Raw genomic sequence first — 22379 nt, forward strand, 5'->3', positions numbered from 1 at the left:
TGTCTCTCATCATTAAATAAATAAAATCTTAAAAAAAAAGAATGGCATAAAAAGCCCAGAAATGAGTGCTTTACCAAATTAGTGAGTTATTACCAGTAAATTCGGATGTGGGTGCTTCATGCAAGAATGGAGAAACCAGCATCGGGAGCTGAGAAACCAGCCTCATACATCACATAGGCATCCAGTTGGGCACGAAAACCTGACAGATCGGGTGGATTGTCGGGGTGATTATAGAGAAGTGGGCGATGGGGAGGCAGGTGGAATGGAAGAAGGAACTTCTGACGAGAGAAGTGGTCCAGCTGGAAACTGGGCTTGCACGTGGAGCAGTTCATTTCACAGCACCGTCGGGGTGCCAGGCCCTGGGGACACAGTAGCTAAACCCAAACAGAGCCCTGCCCTCATGTTGTTGACTTTACGGTTTGAAGTCTCTCAGCAGCTCCTTTTTCTTTGTGACATGCTTTATGTGCTCAAAGGAAGAGCCTTAAATGAAAGGAACCTCCTCAAGAGGAGGAACACACAGGAAGTGAATGAGTGAAGATGGGATGGGATGTTCCTCTTCTTAGAGGCTATCCTGCTGGACAGCTGCAACCCAGCCCGCCCTCCGTTATTCCAGCATTGATTGTTCACAGTGGTGTTCCTGGGGCAGGTGTTTAGTTATTGGCTACTGTTCTCCACAAGGGGTACCACCCTCATCCCTCCCAGCCACCCATTAAATATTGCTTACTTTGTCAAGAAATGTGAAATCATGCTAATAGTAGCCCATGCTAAATCGAGCTAATTTGTTGCAGAAAAGACCACCATCCAGGACATAAAGGAAAAAATTACTTTGATAAGCCACTATTTGGGATTCCACGGCCCTCTAGGTCTTCTCTGTGGTATGAATAACCAAGCTTTGACAGTAAAAGCCCAGTTTGTTTTTTTCTCCCATGTTTACAAAAGTCAGTAGATCCCTTTAGCACACATAATCTTCGCCTCACTCCAGAGGCAGAAAATTGAGAGTTGGCTTTATTTAAAATTGCTATGTTCACTTTGTCTTTAAATTGCTATGTTCCCCACAGATACTATGTTTGTGTTTGGGCATCAGTGGGGAGACCCGAGTGATGGAAGGAGCTTTTTTGCTTATATGCCATAGGGGAAGCAAAATAGTTTTGAATGTAGCTGACGTCTCGCTAGTTAGGCTTTTAGTTTGAATTGGCAGTTCGGGAGAATGATAGACACCCTGAATTATTTCTCTCAGTAAGAGAGTGAAATGCTTTAATACAGAAGGCTTTTTCTTCTGGGTTCAGTGTGTGAAGTATTAAGAAGTTAAATGTGACTTCCATCTTTCCTTCTTTGGAAATTCGATGCTGTCCCTTGGAATCTCTTTGCAGCATTTCACAAATATATTCCATTTTCCTTCACATAGGTAGGTAATAGGGATCTTAGGGCAACGATCTGGCTTGATCTAGGTTTTGAGTCTTTGTTCACTGTGGCTTGTTGAATAGAGATAAGTGCATGTTTAAATTTGTGTTCCCTTTAAGAAAACCCACTACATAAACGTTTGAATCATAAAGTACGCAGGCTTTGAGTTTCTGCATGTTCTGAGGAGGGAAGGATGGAGAGAATAGTGAATTTATTGGTCAGTTCCTTGGTGTATTTCACTGTTCATTTGCAGATCATTAGCTACTTGGCGGAGAACTGAGAGGAGAGAAACTTTAAATTGCACATTGAATATCAATTTGAAGTGAAACGGTAATGAGTCAGTGGAGGAATGAGATTCGATTTACATGAGTTCCATTTCTTCAGTTTTTGTTTAAGCTGCACGAGTCCACTGGTACAGGTGTCAGGTGAGTCACAGGAAGCATCCGTCTAAGATACAGGGATAGAATCTAGGGTCTGGTGAAGGGTGAGCAAAAATAAAGGGTAGCCAGGACTCCTCTGAGCGCACCGCACCTACTTTTCTGTACTTGTGTTCACCTCTTTGCCACACTCTTCTGATCATTTCCTGTGAACCTTCTACCGCATTCGAGGTCCTTTTCAAAATGTCACCCTCTGGATTGAAGCCATGTGTGATCACTACCCACAACCAATGATACTGCCAATTGCCGGTTTTGACCAAAAAAAAAAAAAAAAGCTAATTTTAGGACAGTACACAATAGTGAGTTTGGGAGTTAGGAATATTGGATTTTAGTTCCTATTATATTACCTGCTAGATCTTGGGTTATAGTTCTTTACCTCACTGGATCTTTGAATCACTGGTTAAAATAAAGAGTCCTAACATGTGGGGTCCTTGTGAGGGTTAAATGAAGCGCTGCATGTAAACAATTCTTAGCATACAGCTTGGCTCATAGCAAGAGCTAGGAGTATTAGCTATTATGATTGTAATTATGATTTTAAAGCTATTTTTATAGACCTGGTTTAGTTACAAATATGTTTCATAAATTGGTTTTGGAGAAAACCTGCTAGAAATTTCCATTTGAATAGAAAGGCTAGTCCAAGTGGCTTGGGGAAAAGCAACATCTTCCTTTGGCTCAGACTGGGAAAACGCTGTCTTAGAAGAAAAGGGGAGTTGTGGGGAGATATATATCTGCATCACAGCTCTCCAGAATCAGCATCTCCAGAGCAAGGAGCATAGATTTTGAATGGTCTCTTAAGCTTTTCAGGTGATCTTATGCACACTAATGCAGAATCTCACACCTCTCACCATACCTGTAGAATCAGAATCTGTATTTTAGGAAGATTTTTGGTGATTGATGAGCTTATTGGAGTTTGAAACACACTTCTCTAAACTGTATTTTCTTTTCTCCCCTAAATCTTAAATGACCCCTTCCTGGTCTAGATATGGAGAATCCTTGGGGTTTGCATTCACTCACGGTACAGGGCCAGGTGCTGAGGGGCCTTCCATTTTCCACCATGGGACTCAGTTGAGAAGTGTACGCGTTCTTTTCTGATTAGATTCAGGTTTCCTTCTGTGCGTGCATGCCTCCCTCACCTAAATGCACACTGACTGACACCAGATACTTTTATTTGCTTCCCTTTGATATCACCTTAAGCTAGGCACAACAGCCAGGGAGTAGCTAGAGTGATGTTAACATGTTGTAAACTAGCAGGAATGGCAACACTTGCCTATTAATGAGGAAAGAGAATGGCTAATTCCTGCTCATTTCTATTCTGGAAAGTAAATGTAGAATCTGAAAGTAGCAGCTCATTGCTCCATGGTTGAGGCTAATTCCTTTCCAACCATGGTATGAGTAAATAGGTGATGTTTAGAAAGCCTAAAATGTAGGCTCTTTAGGGAAAAGACACACACTTTCTGGGGGCTTAGTGTGTAGCTATGGAAGTTACACAAGGAATATTTGGGGACCCTGCTTCTGACAGTAGTGGGGGTTAAAGGTTATTCAAAGCAGGATATTAACAAATGGTGCCCTGATTCCCTTGTTGTAATTAGTTCTTTCCCTGTGGCACTCGGGGCCCATCATTCTCTGATGCAGTCCTTGATTCCTTTTGAGTCCAAGGAAACTGACCCATAATGGTGAAGGCTGCAACTACATTTCACAGTCCATTTTACTTGTATGAGTCCTTCAAACTCTCCATGGCCACATCCTTGATGGAGGACTATCAGGCACTAGCAGTTTATTTCCATTCTGCAAGGAACTGGAGAAGGATTGTTGCTGCAAACATTTTATAGTCGTGATGCTTACACTTGTGTATTTGTTAGAATAATCTCAGTGCTTGTTAGAGGCAGCAGTTCCTCCTCCCTAAGTCAGAAACTCCAAGCCAAGATGTCTGAGATAGGACCTGGGAACATACAGGGGTTAGCAAGCTTTTCAGGTGATTCTGATGGTCTTTTCTGAAGTGCTACTACTGGCTAATGTTGGTAACAATGGCTAACATTGGCTAACAGTGATATCAGTGATAACTTTGGGATTTCAAGAAGACGGCTCAATTTCTCCTGTCCCATCAAATGTGTATTGAAATACTTAGGATGGATGAGCTTGCTCTGTAATAGTTTTCTCAGAATTAGTTAACTGATATTTCACTCAGGCATATCTGTTAACATCTGCAATGTATGAGATATTGTGCTAAAAGCTGGGGATAAGAATGATAAATCAGGGATAGTCAGTGTTCTCAGAGATGTCACAGTCTGCTAAGGACACAAACATACAGAGCAGTGAATGGCACTAAACATCCTAGCTGGATAGTAGCAATAGGACATTGGACCCAGGAAGATCCAGAGTTGGGAAAGTGACAGACAGAGACTAAAATTCTACTGTGTTCTAGTAGCTTTCTATATTGGGTTCTCTGGGAGTATCTATCATAACAGGAGACTGGGAATCTTGGGGAACTAACTCTTTGATCATATGGGATGGGCAATGTTGCCCTTAAAAATGTCCACTCTGATAGAAAAAAAGGCAGATCCAATATTTAAGTAACTGATAAGGGATTTGGTCACTAAGAAGCAAAAACAAACAAAAAACTGTTAAGAAAACTCATGTTGCCAAGAGGGAATCTCAAAGGGGACTCTGGAGATTTGTGTCACTCCCAAAAAATATGGTGGTCTTATTATTAAAAGCTTAGAGGAGATGTGGTTCACTTCATTGCCTGGAGTTTTGAAGGCTATGTGTCCCATTTTTCATTATCCAATAATAAATATCATAGTGAAAGTCACCTTTAACACTTAAATATTGCTTGGATTTTATGAGATTGAATTGAATGGACTGCCATGGTATTAAAAAGCCGTATGGGTGAGGTACTTTTATCACACATGCTTCATAAAGCTGTATAAAGCAAGAGCCTGTATACCATCCTTTAAAATGAGAGCATTCAAGCATGGCATTTAGGCATGAGGGGCCTCTGCTTGTGGATTAAACCTGTTGGTAATGTTAATTTTTAAGAAATAAGAAGAGGAGGCTTGAGACAATTAGAATAGGATTTGTTGCTGGGAAGGGTAATCCACCTGGAACTATCACTTTCATCAGGACATGTGGACTCTTTACGGGCTGCAGCTGAGCTGGGATTTGGGCATCGCATGAGGCAAGCAGATCTGCAAAGTCACTAGCCGGTAGCTGGCTGTGGGGTTCGTACAGCTGTTCGGGCTATCCTGATGGTGGTCGTCCATGGCTCCTGTTTAGACCAATTGTATTATTATCATTTGCCATTCAGCAGAAGGGTCACTGTACAAGCGAGTTGGCAATTAGTTTGGTGCTTACTAGTATCTTTAGCTTGCTATTGTCATTCTAGTTTTTCTTGGCAAGCAAGGGAGAGGCAGAAGCTGACCAGTTCTGGCTACAACTTTCTTACTTTATTTTTTATTGTATAATTCACATAATTTAAAAATAGTCATTTTAAGGGAATAGTTCAGTGGCATTTAGTCCATTAACAGCCTTGTACAACCACCACCTCTGTCTAGTTCCAGAACATTTTCATCACCCTAAAGAGGAAGCCCAGAACCATTAAGCGGTCACCTCTCCCAGCCCCTGGCAACCACCAATCTGATTTCTGTCTCTATGGATTTACCTGTTCTGGGCATTTCAGAGAGATGAAGTTGTAGATTATGTGACCTCCGTGCCTGGCTTCTTTCTCTTAGCATGTTTTCCATGCCCATCCATATTGTAGGACGTATCTGTATGGCGTTCTTTTTTATGGCTGAATAATGTTCCATGTGTATGTTCCATAATCTGTTTATCCATTCATCTCTTGATGAATATTTGGGCTGTTTCCACATGTTTTGGCCCCACCTTATGAATAGTGCTACAAGAATGTACCTGTATCTGTTTGAGTATCTGTTTCCGATTCATTTGCATGTATATGTAGGGGTGGAATTTGAGTACATAAGTTGTACGGTATATTCCTTGCCTCCACCCTGCCACCTACTGGGGTTCTTCTGTGGGAAGATTGTACACCTCCCCTCAATGGGAGGGGGCTTGTCCGTATGACTTGCTTTGGCCAATGAGTGTGATGAGAGCAGAGGTGATGAGAGCCCTTTGTGAAGTGCAATCTTACGAGCCATTTCGAGGCTCTGCTAGACTCGTTTCCCTATTTGAAAGTTCTGTAGGTGTGGTAAGGGCTGCTCCTTCAGGCATGTTCATGAATGCAGACCTCACGGGGCAGACCAGTAGGTCTTTTGAGCTTCCTCTATAAGATACTAAATTGGGCTGTGTAGGGGCATAAGTAGATGAGGGGAAATCTCTCTGCTATGAAAAAGCGTACAGTTTTACTCTAATTTAAGCAGCTAGTTGTAAGTTCTGCAAAGCACTATGAAGAGGCAGGAACCCACAGAGCTTTCCTAGAAGACTTTTGGTGTGGCCTTAAATGACAGATCGGGTTTAGGTGTACTGAATGTAAAACAGAACATTCCAGGAAGAGGAATGGCCTCAGCAATGGCTTCAAGGTGGGGCAGTAGCATGCTTGAGGAGCAGTGAATTGCTCTTGAATCTTTTCAAGAGTATAGGCATTCTGGGGGCATGGGGTTGGAAAGTTCTGTTAGAACCAGTGAGTGAAGCACAATGACCTCCAGGCTAAAGAACTGATTATCTGTAATCTGCCACCAAATATGCCAAACATGGCACAGGACGGATGGCTGTCCCCCTGCTCCTTTCTTATGCTTTGAGGGTTGTATACCTCCTTCTACAACAGTGGCTATCGATCTTTACAGTTTTTTTTTTTTTTTGCTTCACACATCTCAGCTGTGCAACCTGAGTGACCCCCCTCTCCTTCCACAAATAGATTGTGTGCTTTTGCCCCCCATCTAGGTTGAGAACATCTGTTCTCAAATGTCTTGGGGAGCAGGTGGGAAAGAAAGGCCCTGACATTTGCCAAATGCCAATATATGTCAGGAGGTTTCCAGACATTACTTCTCTCTCTCATCTTCCCCTCTAAGCCCACCATGGTGTTGAGGATGGGCATGATTCCATTACTTTTTTCCTCAGAGAAAAACTAAAGGTTTGCCTAATAAATGAGCTAATAAATGGAAATGGGGTGTGACTCTCACTCACTCTTGTGCCCCCCATGCCTCTCCTAGAATCTGGCGCACAGAGTCTCTGTAAGTGAAAGTGGTGAACTGATTGGCTCCATGGCTAACTGACAAAACAAAAAAACAAACAAACAAACAAAAACAAAAACAAAAACAAAACCCAACAGAAAAACCCCCAAACCAGGGTCTGTTTGATTCCAAATCTCAAGAGGATGAGATTTTGTAGGATGTTGTTTCCAGGACTCTTTTTACCTCACACACACCGACGTAAATACTCCAGAGCTATGGTGGGTGCGGTCAGGGGCTAAGATGACACAGGTCTGGCTGAAGTAAGGAGGGAGGGACCCTGTGGGTTCCTGGAGAGAGTTGGCTTAGGCAAGGGTATGTTCCCTTTTATCTCGAGTTCTGTTTCTCTGGACAGACTGCTGGGTGCAGGGAAATCCATTGGCTGATCCTTTTCAAGTACATTGTCAAGGACATTTTCTGGCCCTTTGCTGTGGGATTAGAGCTTTTTGAAAACCCTAGCTAGAAAAGGAGGGAAAAGTTGAAGAAAGCAAGGTGAAATGTAATTTCCTCTTTAATATAGACTGTCATTTAATCTAATATTATAGAAAATGATTAGATCTTAAAAACCTATAAATTACATTTGACAACTCTCTGGTGTGCCTCTGCTTTCCCTCTCGGCAATTATACCCTGCAACAGTGGGCTGAGGAGGAGACGAGCTCCTGAATGCAGTTTGTTTATTGGCTCTTAATGAGAAGCAATTAATCTAAATCACCATAGGGGTGGATCCTTTGCCGAGCTTTGGAATCAGAAGTGGCAGTTGGACCTTTTGACAAATGTGCTGCTCTATCCTTAACCACAACAGAAAGTTGGTGAGAGGAGGTGTGGTGTTTTGTTTTCCTCCTCTGAGCAGTGAAGAAAGAAAACACACACACACACACACACACACACACACACACACACACAGGCTCCAGGCAGTCACAGGGGGAAGTAGAAGACTGCCACCATTGGGCACCTCCAGCTTTTAGCCACCACCTCTCATCTCCTGCCTCTGCCCACCCTCCCTGACTGAGGCAGCTGAGGCTCCTCATTATGTTGTTCCCTGCAAGGCCTTCTGCTCCGTTTATTACTGTTATTGTAGCTTTCTCTTTCCTGCCTGCCTGGGGACCACCTGGCACAGGATGAGGGGTCATTATAGAGGGTACCTGCCTAGCCAAATTGCTACCTCTCTGCTCCCTCCCCTCCTGCTTCACATCAGGAAAGAGAGGAAGCATCACCAAACAACCAAGAGAAACTCTTAAAAACCCCACAGGAAAAAAAAATGCACACATAGACTGCTACAGTCTCTTTTGTTTGGGGATAGAAGGGTCAGATTTGCAGCCAGAGGGAAAACAAAAGGGAGAAGACCATGGACTAGGGACCTTTACAGTAAATGCTTCTGTTTGATTGTTTTCTGCTTTTGTTCCTGCGCACTCTGTCATTCCCTTGCTGTGTGCTCTTGCTCACGTTTGCTGTGTGTTCTGCAAAGGACAGTCCTGCAAGGAAAGCGTTCAACTCAGGAGATAACATTCTGAGTTTGAGCCCCATTTTCCACTTAGTAACTAGCTGCGACCTCCAGCAGGTCGCCTGGTGCTGACTGTGGTGGTTCCTTGCCTGTAGAATGGGGTGGGACAGGCCGGATCCCCGCCTCCCAAAGATATCCTAACCCCCAGGATCTGAGAGTATGTTAGGTCACATGGCAAAGGGGGAATTAAAGTGTATATGGAATTATGGTGATGAACTACATCTTAAATCAGATCTTAGAAACCTATAAATGGCTGATGTTAAGTCAGCTGACATTAAAATAAGGAGAGTACTCTGGATTCTCCAGTAGGATGGCTGTAATCACAGTCATCTTTCCAACTGGGGAAGAAGGAGGAAGCAGTCAGAGGGAAGTGATGGGAGAAAGACTGGTCTGGCCATGGCTGGCTTTGCTGATAAAAATCGGCCATGAGCCAAGGAATGTGAACAGTCAGGCTCTAGGGGCTAGAACAGGCCAGAAAACAGATCCTCTCCCACAGCCTTCAGAAAAGAGCTGAGCCTTGCTGACATCTTGGTTTCAGCCCAGCAAGACCCATTTTGGGGCTTCTGACATCTAAATTGTAAGATACAAAATTATATTGTTTCAGGCCACTAAGTTTGTGCTTATCTGTTCTCAGCACTAGGAATTGAATATTGTAGGCGATAGTCCCTGGCCTGGCTTCTCCAGGGAGGAGAGAAAGAGGATCAAGGAGAGACTGTCTGTGGAAGAACTTGGCAAATGATAAAATGCAATATAACCCAGAGCCTGTGATAGGGATGCAGAGCAGGTGTCTTGAGCTGGGGACAGAAAGCACAGACCAAGGGCTTCAGGGGTATCCCAACTCCTTGCACGGTCTGGTTCCATTCTGTTTTCCTGGTAGCTGAGGGTCTACCCCTGGGAGGGTGGGATTGGTGCCCTCTTTCGCTTTCCTCAGGCAGGCTCCAGGGCTGGGTCCTTGGGAAGTTGCATTGTTCGTTGTTGATCCATCTAGCATTGAGCTGTATGTGAGCTCCTTCCTGCGCCACCGCCCCAAGTGTGGGCAGTGACTGGGACGTGAGGAGTTGAGTTGGAACGTGTGTTCATGCAATCAGCATTCTTCCTGGGTGGGGTGGTGCCCCCTGAGTGCAGTGAGCTTCCTGCTAGTACCAGTGATGCTCTTGACTGAGCAGCCTCTCCCAACAGGATGTGGGTTATTTCCAAGCTTATTCACACCCCTGATTGTTTCCCTTGTGATAACTGAAAGGTCCTCTTATCTTACCTTTCTTAACTAAAATAATCTTTCCCAAATATCTAGGTTAGGTTCCTGAAAATTGCCTAAGTCAGGGGCTTCTTATATGAAGAATAAGATCCGTAGGGAAAAATAAAAACACAGAATGAGCAGGTAAACTTAGGAAAGCCCTTGTCCCTTTTTTTCCTCAATGTTCACTGAATTAAACACTAAAGATAGCACACTAAATAAATACTATATCAGTGACAATCTGTAATTCTTAAATTAGTCATAATGGGTACTGTGCAATTAATTTCCATTTACCATCCCTTGTACCCTGGAATCTTTTCAGGATCTCCTTCCCACGCAGATTTAACAAGATGCTTATAAATTAGGGTTTGTTTTGTGGCAGATAGTATGCGTACTGGTGAGCATTTTTTTTCCCTCTTCATATAGCCCCTGCCTTTCTGATTTTAGGATTTGAAGCAGTGACTTTTAACTCTGGGGTTCCACCTTGTTCCCAGACATGCGCAGTAGTGGCGTGGATGCTTGAAACAGCAAACACCTTGGAGGATCTTGATGCAACTGGTTTGATATTTATCAAAACCTCTCCCAAAGCACCTGGTCATTATCTGTGCCTGTGACAGCAGTGTGCCAAATCCCATGCCTTGTCCCCACCTAAGCCACGTCTCTACACACTCCGTCTGATGGCGGGAGTCCACGGCTGGGCTTGCATCTTTCTTTAGTGGTCCTAACCTGGCCAAAGACAAAACAAATCAAAGCCCCTCCACCAAACCAAAACAAAACATTAAAAGTAATTCAACCCACGTAATGAAAATTACTTCTAGCCCAAATCCTATAGACTTCAGTTTTATTATTATTCGTTTTAAATTGTGAAACTTTTCTTTCCTTCTCTCCCTGGGGTGGACTTACTTTCTTAAAATATTAGAAATAAACACCTTGCTGAAAAATTATATGGCTGTTGCTTTGTTAAATTATATTTCCAAAAAAGAGGTACTGGAGTTAGCAGAGGGACTGCTGCTAACTGAGTGACTGAGTGACGATACTGTAGGTGGGGCTGGTAATGCTCGGGCCACCAGCAGTGCTTCTGGTAAAGGTTTGCTAACTATTTTTATTCAGGTGGAGCAAGCTTCTCTGTCCAGGGCACTGGTAAGCCATAAATACAATGCACTGAATAGTTGGCCAAGCAAACTCAGAAACCCTGAGTAATGTTCACTCAGTCACACATCAGATGTTTACTGAGCATGTGCTTTACTGAGCACAGCAGAGAAAACTGGAGTGTGGTATGAATGGAGCTCTTTGCCTTTGAGAAACTTAACACCAACGTGGTCAAGTGAGATGAATACAAGTGAAACAAAATATAACTAACATTTTTAAATATATAAAAATAGTTAGAGATTTTTAGATACTTTATTTTAAAGATTTATTTCTTTTTGAGAAAGAGAGAAAAGAGAAAGAGCAAGCACACAAGCAGGAGAGGAAGAGGAAGAGTGATTCTCAAGCAGACTCCATGCTGAGCTCAGAGCCTGACTTAGGGCTCAATCTCACGACACTGAGAACAGGACCTGAGCTGAAACCAAGTGTCGGACACTTAACCGACTGTGCCACCCAAGTGCCCTGATATTTCCAATATTTTAAAAATAAAACCATAGTTCATGCATTTGCCAGTGGAGCTCATGGAAAGCAGAGCTTGTTCTGCTGGTGTATTCAGGAGGCTTCATGAAAGGCAAGGAATGAAAATGGGCCTTGAAGAAAATGATGAGCAGGGAGGATGCTGGGCCTTCCAGGCTTGACAGTAGCATTAGCAAAGGTAGGGAATGTGAGGGTAAGGCAGAGTGATTTGAACAAAAGTTTTTGGGGAACGCTTGCTACTAGAGCACATGGTTGCGTTGTAGTGGTCAAGCCTGAGAGCAACGGGAACCCAATTGTAAAGTGTCTGAGGTGCCAGGCTTGCTTTTCATGACATGTATGGGATACGGGAGTCTCTTCTAGAGAGGAAACCCTGTTTTCAGAGCTGGACTGAGGGAGACCCATCCTGCAGTGCAAGGTAGTTTAAAGCGTGGAGAGCAGATGGGCACAGAGATTCCTGCTCCAGAGGGCAGGGCAGAATACCAGTCCTGAGTTGGCAGGTGCTCTTACTGCTCTCTCCATTGACATCCCCTCCGTATCCTGCCCTCACCCCACACTTCTCCTGTGCTCAGAGCAGTGCTCCCCATGTGCACAGGCACTTGCCCATCTTCCCAGTTTCTCCAAGGGCAGGTAGTGGGTAGCATAATCCTGTTGAGATTCTTGATAGGGCTAATGGGGAAGTGTGTGTGTGTGTGTGTGTGTGTGTGTGTGTGTGTGTGCGCACATGCATGAAGAGCGAGGGGAAAACCATTATTATGAAGGTAATATAGCTCATTGCAGAATACTTGAGGAAAATAGAGAAGTATAAAGAAAAAATGAAAATTACTTATGATCTTACCACACAGTAGAAACTACCAACATGTAGTGAATTTTTCCTTCAAGTTGTTTATCTATGCATAAATATAGGCATGAGATATAAAGAACTTTGAACAAAATTAAGATTATGCCATGTTTTCAGACTGCTTTTATACACACTGCTTAAGCATCTGTTTATTTTTCACATGTCATAAAACTATTTGAATTCATACTGAATGGGTGCATAGTATTCCATGGAATGGGTTTGTCCTATTTTATTTAATCATTCTATCAGATATTTGTGTTGTTTCCAGTTTTTTATTATTATAAATAACCCTGACATGATCATATAGGTGCATTAGCCTTTTATTGGGTCCCTGATGGTTTCCTTGGACAGATTCCTAGAAGAGAAATGACAGGATCAAAGGTATGAATATTTATAAGAGTCTGGTTCCATGTTGCTACTTTGCTTTCCAGAACAATCATGCCAACTTCTGCTCGCATCCACACCGATTGTCTGCCTCCTTCACTCCACTGCCTGTGCCATGGTCACCGGTATCCTCTAGGTTGCTGGATTCACTGGTCAGTTCTCAGCACTCATCCTACTTAACTGTCAGCTGCATTTGCCACAGTTGAATACTCTCTTCGCTGATAGGCTTTCATTCCTTGGGTTCCAGGTTTCAAGGACACTGTACTCTGGGCTTTCCTTCCCTTCTCACACTCCTTTTCTAGTGCCTCCTTATGTCTTTGTTCCTTCAACAGAGCACAAGAGCTCTGTTTTCTGTCTGCTGTCTTGTTGGTCTCTAGATTCACATCTCTAACTGCTATTCAAACACTGATGCCGCCTAAATTCTTATCTGCAGGCCAGCCCACTCGGAAAATAAACCTTGTTCTACCCATTGTCCGTTTAAGGGCCTTTTTGCATGTCTATGAGGCATCTTAAACCTAGCCTTTCCACAGCCCTGTTTCTTCTTTCCAAAGCCCCCAGCCTGCCCTTTCACAGGCTTCCCTATCTCCTAAATGCTCACTTTGTCTTTTTTTTTTTTCCCCAGTTGTTAAGGCCCAAACCCTATCAGATAATAGGAGTTATTTCCAACTTTTGATGATGATAAGCAACATGGAGATGAACGTACAAGGTAGAAAACTTTGTAGTGGGTCTCTTCACTTTCTCTTACAGCCTACATCTCATCTGTGAGCAGAATCTTTTGACTTTTCCTTTAAAAATATAACCAGAGGAACACCCGGTTGGCTCAGTCAGTTAAGCCTCCACGTTCGGCTCAGGTTATGATCCCAGAGTCCTGAGATCAAGCCCCATGTCAGGCTCCCTGCTCAAGGAGGAGCCTGCTTCTCCCTTTCCCTCTGCTCCTCCCCACTCTGTGCGTGTGCTCTCTTTCTTGCTCTGCTCTGTCTCTCTCAAATAAATGAATCTCTAAAAATTAACCAGAGATGGAGACAGAGCATCTCAGTACATCAGCCTTAGCCCAGGCCAACAGCCTCTCCCTCTGGGTCATTACAGTGGCTTCCACCTAGACTCCAACGCTGTCCTTGCTACCCCTGCCTCCTGCAATGCTCTATGCAGTCAGAGTGGCAGCCTGAGTGAAAGGATCAAGAGACAAACCATGGCCTGTCAGTGCTTTACTCAGAGCCCACCAGTGCTTTCCACATCACTTAGGATAAAGCCAGGGTGCTTCTGTCACCTATAGACCCTGTTTCCAACACCCTACCTCCTTCCCTCTGTTCTAGTTCGCTGGACTCCTCCATTGGTTTTCAAATGCCCTCTCCTTTCAATAAGCCTTTCCTCCCTGGCAAAACTGCAGACCTTCTTCAGTACTTCCTGTCTCTAATCCTGCTTTATTTTGCTCTGAAGGATTTAATTACTTTCTGATAAGTTTCATATTTTACTTATTTGTTAGCTTACTATCTATTCTTCCCCCACTGGTGTGTATGCTCTCTGAGGGCAGGGATTCTCATTTGGTTTAATTATTGCTCTTATTCCTTATAATAGAGCTTGGCATAAAGACTCAGTTAATAATGGTTGGATAAAACACCACAAATGGTGTTTGTTTGATTAGTTTTAAATTTTCCTCAGCACACTGTTTTATGTCCTTTCATGTCTAATTGTATATTTTTGTTTTTGTGGGTTTTTAAAAAGATTTTATTCATTTATTTGAGAGAGAGAGCAGGAGAGCGAGAGAGAGCAAGCACCAGTGTGAGCGGGGAGGGGCAGAGGGGAGAGGGAGAAAGAATCTGAAGCAGACTCCACCCTAGCTCGGAGCCCTTTGTGGGGCTCAATCCCAGGACTGTGAGATCATGACCTGAGCTGAAACCAAGAGTTGGATGTCAACACCATCACCCAGGCGTCCCTACTTTTGCATTTTTAAAAAAATAGTGACAAAATGCACATAACAATAAATTGACCATCTTTTTTTTTTTAATTGACCATCTTAAATCATTTTTAAGAATATATTCAGTGACATACTTTTACACTGTTATACAACCAGTCTCCAGACACCTCTCATCCGGCAAAGCTAAGTCTCTATCCATTAAGTGACTCTTCATTCTTCATTCCCCTAGCCACCAATCTTTCCACTCTCAGGCTCTATGAACTTGACTACTCTAGGTACCACATGGAAGTGGAATCATATACTATTTGTCTATTTGTGACAGGCTTGCTTCACTTAGCATAATGTCCTTGCATTTCATGTATGTTGTAGTGCATGTCAGCATCACCTTTCTTCTTAAGGCTGAATGGTAGTTCATTGTGTATGTGCCACGTTTTGTTTATCCATTCCTCCATCAGTGGACACTTGGGTTGCTTCTACCTTTTGGCTATTATGGAATAATACTTTTATGAACATGGGTGTATAAACATCTCTTTGAGACCCTGCCTTCAGTTCTTTGGGGTATATATCCAGAAGTAAAAATGCTGGTCCATATGAAATTCCACTTTTAATTTTTTGAGGAACCACCATACTGTTTTCTGTGGTAGCTGCACCATATTATATTCCCACCAAAAATGCACAAGGGTTCCAATTTCTCTACATCCTCACCAATGCTTTTTTTTTTCTGGTTTTAGTTTTTGTCTTTTTTTGATCATAGCCATCACAGTGGATGTGAGGTATGGTGTCTTATTTGTGGTTTTTATTTGCATTTCCGTAAAAATTACTGATGATGAGCATGTTTTCATGTGCTTTTTGGCCAATTTTTATACATTTTTTTTTGGAAAATATTTATTCAAATTCTTTGCCCATTTTTTAATCCAGTTTGTTTTATGTGGTTAGTCGTTTTTCTTTGTTTTTTCTCCCCAACTGGCTTCAGTGATTGTTGCTTTCTTGGTGAAACTTATGTTAAATTATGAAGGACAAGTAGAAGCATGCTTAATGCAATTGGTTGAGGTAGAAAGACAAGGAGTCTAATCTTGGCAAAGTGAGTGGCATGTATAAATGGTAGGTGAAAGAGACATGAATAAGCATAAATATGCATTGATGTGTATCTGTAAAATGTATATGTAGTTTACATATTTTTCTCAAAAGAGGACTTGTATGTATATGTATGTACGTACATATCATGTATGTATTACACAAGATTTCTCAACAATAATACTATTGACACTTTGTATTGGATAATTAGTTGTTGCGGGGTTCTGTCCTGTATATTGTAATGTATTTAGCAACATCTCTGGTTTAAATCACAAGATTCCAGTAACTCCTTCCACTGCCCCCCTGTTGTGGCAATTAAAACGTGTCTATACATTGCTACATGTCCCCTGGGGGCAGTGTGTCCTCCACCCTTGCCCTAGTTGAGAACCACTGATATAAGAGGAGGTGTTAGATGGATAGATGGATAGACAGATGGGTAGATGGATGGGGTGGTAGTGAATGCTGGTTTGTTGTTATATTGTGATTAAAAGCTTTATCTATAACAGGATCTATTTATGTATAAGTCAATACTCAACAGCATATCAATTATGTCAATTGGTTTGGGGGTCAACTTAAAGAACATCTTTCTTATATTCTTTGTGAGCTTGTATTGATATTATTGTTATTTCTTATTGAACACTAACTGTGCTAAGTGTCCCCCATTAAAACTCAATTATACAGTAAATTATAGTATTTCTCCTTTTCTATTCAGAGGGAGTCTAGTTGTACTCTGAGACTATTTTCAAAGCATTGAACTCCAATTTTTTCCTTTGCATTTCTAAGCAGAGTGAGAGACTGAGAAACCTTTAGCTTTCACCCATTTTGTAGATGGCACACAGAACAGAGAGATTAGAATTGAATAAAATAGCATATTCATCAATGGTATTGTAAGACATGCCAAGCAACAGGAAACGGTGCATTGTGGAAAGATTTGTGGGGAGGATTCTGACCTCTTCAATATTAATTTTGACTGGTATAGATACAAGTAAACTTAAGTTTTTGAAAGCATAAGTTGGCTAAGCATGGCCCTGCCTAATTGCTGACTTCCTTGTGTGTCCTTTGCAATTTGCAAAACCCTATTATAATTAGGGCTGTTGTTATTCAACTTTCCGAGGAATTTCCTGCAAAAACATTACACACTTAAAAAAAAAGATATTCCAAATGTTGGTAAACTCTAAGGCTTGTCCATTTCTAATCCAAAATACAGACAATTCACATACAGTAAACAAGGGAAATTGGTAAAGACTGATTGTATGAAGTTCTTACCCCTAGGGCAGTGATGTGTTTAATTCCTTCAAGAGCTGGGACCTTCCTTTGAAGAGAGGAAAGTGGTTATTCAAAGCCACAAACAAACTTCGAAAATTCACAATTGCCTATTGATGGGTGTTCATTGTGGCAGTGTTGATATATGCTAATAGAGTGTGTTTTTCTTAAAATATTATCAGCAATGTAAAATGCATGTAAAATATAGTTTTTTTTCTCTTTTACTCTTTCATGGTTTTTCTAATTGTGGTGAAAAAAGAAAACAACATCTAATAGGAGATGTCCTCTCATCAAACTCTTCGAATTATACAATACAGTATCATTAACTATGAACAGCTCTCTAAGAACTTTACCATTTGCATGTCTGAAACTCTGTTCCCTGAACAGGAACTCCCCTTTCCCACCCCACCCCTCACCTATCTCTTTCTTTTTTTTTTTTTTTAATACTTTTTTAAATATAAATTTATTTTTTATTGGTGTCCAATTTGCCAACATATAGAATAACACCCAGTGCTCATCCCATCAAGTGCCCCCCCTCAGTGCCTGTCACCCAGTCACCCCCATCCCCCGCCCACCTCCCCTTCCACCACCCCTAGTTCGTTTCCCAGAGTTAGGAGTCTCACATGTTCTGTCTCCCTTTCTGATATTTCCCATTCATTTTTCTCCTTTCCCCTTTATTTTATTTATTTTAATTTTAGATGAGGTAACAGATTTGGAAAAATTGAGTAATACCCTCACGTTTACACAGAAAGTAGTTGACTGAGGATTTGAACTCAAGCCACCCACCCCCAGAGCCTATAGTATTAGTAACTCTCCTAAACCATATTTGAAATACCCTGTTCTCCTTCCAGTACACATATACATTCACTGCAGGTCTTATGTCAGGAAAAGCTGGATAAAGAAAGCGAAAAGAAAGCAAAAACAAAATAATGCAAAACCAAAATCTCCAGTGTAAACTCTTTCCCATTCATATTGTCAAAGTCACACAAATACAGAACCCACAGACATGTAAAGGAATTAATCACCATAGGCTTTATACTTACATACCTGTAACTAAAAATTAAGGGACAAGGGTTGTACATTTCTTTGTGTCAGTAGAAACCAACTGAAGCAGGAGAGCGAGGTTCTTGTCTCACCAAGTTAAAGAATAAATCTCGGGCAGCCCTGGGTGGCTCAGCGGTTTAGCACCACCTTCAGCCCAGGACGTGATCTTGGAGACCCGGGATCAAGTCCCACTTTGGGCTCCCTGCATGGAGCTTGCTTCTCCCTCTGCCTGTGTCTCTGTTTCTCTCTGTGTGTCTCTCATGAATAAATAAATAAATGAATCTTAAAAAAAAAAAAAAAGAATGAATCTCACAGACAAAGGAGAGTAAAGCAATAGAGTTTTATTAAGCAAGGATACAGAAAAAGCTCTCAGGAGTGAGAGTCCAGACAGAGTTGCCAACGGGGACCTCCATCACAGTCTTTTATTTAGAACTGACCAGGGAGCTTGTAGTCTTATCATTCTTGGGATGTCTTGGTTTGAGAAAGGACTTGTGATCTCATATTTAGTGGCTTCCTTTTAGGGACTGGTTATCCTTTGTTGGTCACAGGTGACTGTCATAAAAAAAAAGACCCGCCTTCCTCCCTACACACACACACCTAGGGCAGGGTGGTCTGGTTTCTTCTCTTACCTCTGGTTTTTGAGATTTCTGTGAGCCTGATACTGTAGCCCCCTACCTCTCTCTCCCTAACTAGCACCCCCCACCCCGTCCCTTACTCAAAACTATCACAGCTTCATAAGAATCACGTGCCTAGCTCATAAATTCAGTCCACAGGCATATTTAATTTGGGTACAGCTTTTTAAAATATTTTATTTATTTATTCATAAGAGACACACAGAGAGAAGCAGAGACATAGGCAGAGGGAGAAGCAGGCTCCTGCAAGGAGCCCAGTGTGGGACTCAATCCCGGATTCTGGGATCAGGACCTGAGCCAAAGGCAGATTGCTCAACCGCTGAGCCACCCAGGCATCCCTTGAGTATAGTTTTTTTTTTTTTTTAAAAACTAATTTCAAATATTTTCAGAGAAGGTGTGCACCCTTCATGTTGGCAAATTGCACACCACTCCTTGTCTTTTCTTTTTGGCTTCATTCGCTTGTTTACCTGCTTTGCCCCCTTAAGCATTTGCGTTTGAAATCCCTGTGTCATAGTAAAATGTTGGGTGGATATAGGATGATTTTCTTCACATATGTTGTATATTAATATACAAATACCTATATTTTACCTTGAGACAACTTCTGGTGAGACATTTGCTCTTGTATTATATTTATGTTAATATTATGCTCCCCTCTTTTTCTTTCTTTGTTTTTGCACTAACATTTTATTTCCTCTTTGGATTCCTATTTATTTAATTCTTCATGGTCTCTAGGCAGGAGATAGATATGAATCAGACAAGGAAAGGGGACTTTCTTGAAGTTACTTTTTTTTTGGTGGATCTCTTAGAGATGCTTAAGAAAAGGACAAAGACTTGCTTCTCCAACTCCTACTTGTCCTTTGGTAAAAATAGTAAAGTACTGTGATTTCAAGGTCCAGGAAAGTGGTGGCATTTCAGCTGCTCAGAGGAGGAAGTAGGCAAGTTGCTCTTCTCCTCTGAGTCTTGGTTTTCTTATCTATAAAACACTAACGATCCTAATGATATTCGGTTCACCTGTGTGAGATTTCGATAAAGTATCTGGTGATGTGCCCAGCACAGATTCGAAATCCAGGACATACAGATTTCTGTTTCCCTTCATTTCATTCTTCTCAGAAACTGGGATTGAATACAGACACTGCCAGTGATACCAAAGTATATAAAGGATTTTTGATGAGCATGTCAGAGAAAGGTTGCAATAAAAATGTGCTCTTGCCAACAAAAGCTCTCTAAAACCACCAAGCAGTGTCAATATGCCTTATATATGAATTCATTAATGTATGTGTGCGTGCCCATTTATGCAGCATCAGCATATGTGTGAATGAGTATGTGCACACATACATGCAGCATTTGTGTGTGGATTAATGTGTGTGTGTGTGTGTGTGTGTGTGTGTGTGTGTGTGCGCGCGCAGGTATGTGCATGCATGCATACACCCAGAAGGAAGCTGCGGGGGGAAGAGACTACACTGCACTAGATATTTGATGGTAACCCTTATTCAGGATATAGTAACTCATGGTATATAAAATAAAGTTCATTTATGATGTTGGTCTTATCTTCTAATTAAAATCATAGGCATGAAGCTTCTTTATACCTGCATAAAATAAGCAGTTTAATTTCTCTGCACCAAGGGAAAAATGATTTCATTGCCTGTTATGTAGCCCATCAGCACATGGTGGGAAGCAAGTCAGGGTGGTGATGAAAGCCTCATTCTTCCTCAGCATATTTTTCCTCTCAGACTTTGTGAGGAGCATAGATGCATCGTCTGAGGTATTCTCAAGGGCAGCAGGGGTGCTTTTATCTGCTGCCCCTACCCCTTTACAGTGCTAAGGGAGGTGAAGCTATTCTGTCTATAAAAAATCCATCTCAGAGCGTTTCCCCAAGATTATTCACCTATGAATGAAAAAAATATACTGCATCCTTTCCTTAAAAATTTGCTGATAACTAGTAATAACTTATTTCAATGAAGCCAAAGCAAATATTTGAGAAAAAGAAAGTAAGCTTGTCTTGGAAGCTGAAACGAATAAAAGAGGGAAAGGACTGTGAATCTTTGCAGTTAAAGGGATTGAATCTGTTTTAAAACTTACTTTATAATAGTAATATACACTATGGGTAACATTTTAAAAATCCTGCTACTTAATAATTTTTATTTTATAAGGTATCAGAATGGTTTTCAGATTTATTTCGTACTTTGGGTCTTGGGATTCAGACCATGTGTAGAAGTAGCCCTAACAATGAGTGGCAGTATAGCCAAAGGCAGGGAAAACTCTGAGAGGAAATAAATTTATTTGCTCATTCAGTCACTCAGCAAACAACAGGAGGAACTCAAAGAAGCTAGGTCTAGGTGGATAATAAAGGTCAAAAGGGCTGTGGTTCTGATGAAGCCAGAGACAAAAGCAGGGGCCGAGTTTGCTAGGCTGTTTTAAGGATTTTAGAATATAGGAAGATCAATGATAAGCCATTGAATGGTTTTAAGTAGGGGGATGTCAGAATCAGATTTGTATTATAAGACAATTGTTCTGGCCACCTTGTGACAAAATGGATTGGGGGACAGGGCAAGAGGTGACAGCACTGAGATTGGCTAGGAGTATTTTATAGTAATCCAGTATAGAGATTATGATGTTTTGGACTATGGTAGTTACAATGGGCAGGGAGAGCATGGATCTGATTTTAGAGCTAATTAGTAGATAAAATATATGGATCTCAAAGACTAATTTTCAGAGGTGATTGGAAAACAGAGTCAAGGGTGAATCTCAGGTTTTGGGCTTTATATTGAATCATTAATAGGAACAAGAACTGAGCCAGGCAGGACATTGTGGGAGGGGGATAGGCTTGGGATGAAGTACATTGTGGTGCATGGTGATTTTGAGGTGTTTGTGGATAAGTGGACATCCAAATAGAAGAATCTGTCAGGAAGCTGAGTCTGAGATTGAGAGGAGACCTCAGGTCTACATTGAAGTTTTGAGTTATTCCCAGAATGATGGTAATTGTAAAACCAATCAATCAGTCAATCAATCAATCTTGGAAGAAGTCGCTGAGGAACAGTACATTGAATAAAAAGAAAGGAGGATCTATATTGAAGGTTTAGCAATGGTCACGTTATATGGAGATCAGGGAAAGTTGAGTATTCAAAACAGATGAAAAGGGTAACAAGATGAGCATGATATTATGGAAGCCCCTGGTAGAGAATGCTGCAGGAAGGATGGAATTGCCAGTGGTATCGGAGACGGTTAGGAGTTCAACTGTGAGAAAAGTCCGAGTGTTTAAGTGTCTATTGGATTAAATACTGTCTCAGTTATTGTTGTGGAATCTGAGGCCTCTAGAGTTAAGTAGGCTCCAAGGTGACCCATTACGAACAGAGACATTGAGTTTGAATCTGCTCCCTAGAATGCCAGAGCCTTTTTCCTACACCATTCTATTTGGCTTGGGGATGAGGCACTTTCATGAGCCCATGGACCCTTTTCCCCAGGGCCCTTGGGGATGTGGGCTTTGGAAAGTATCTAGAACATGTCATCGGCGAAGAGGGAGAGTTTGACTTCTTCTTTGCCAATGTGAATGCCTTTAATGTCTTTTTGTTGTCTGATTGCTGAGGCTAGGACTTCCAGTACTATGTTGAATAGCAGTGGTGAGAGTGGACATCCCTGTCTTGTTCCTGATCTTAGGGGAAAGGCTCCCAGTGCTTCCCCATTGAGAATGATATTTGCTGTGGGCTTTTCATAGATGGCTTTTAAGATGTCGAGGAATGTTCCCTCTATCCCTGACACTCTGAAGAGTTTTGATCAGGAATGGATGCTGTATTTTGTCAAATGCTTTCTCAGGAGTTAAAAATAGACCTGCCCTACGACCCAGCAATTGCACTG

At 41.8% G+C, this 22379-nt stretch overlaps 1 protein-coding gene across 2 annotated transcripts in view; it reads left to right on the forward strand.

Annotated features, from left to right (window-relative positions):
• Positions 1-22379, forward strand: part of SORCS3 (sortilin related VPS10 domain containing receptor 3) — a 581611-nt gene that overhangs the window by 282590 nt on the left and 276642 nt on the right. The window lies entirely within an intron of this gene.

This window comes from Canis lupus, chromosome 28, assembly GCF_011100685.1.
Source record: "Canis lupus familiaris isolate Mischka breed German Shepherd chromosome 28, alternate assembly UU_Cfam_GSD_1.0, whole genome shotgun sequence".
Lineage (NCBI taxonomy): Eukaryota > Metazoa > Chordata > Mammalia > Carnivora > Canidae > Canis > Canis lupus.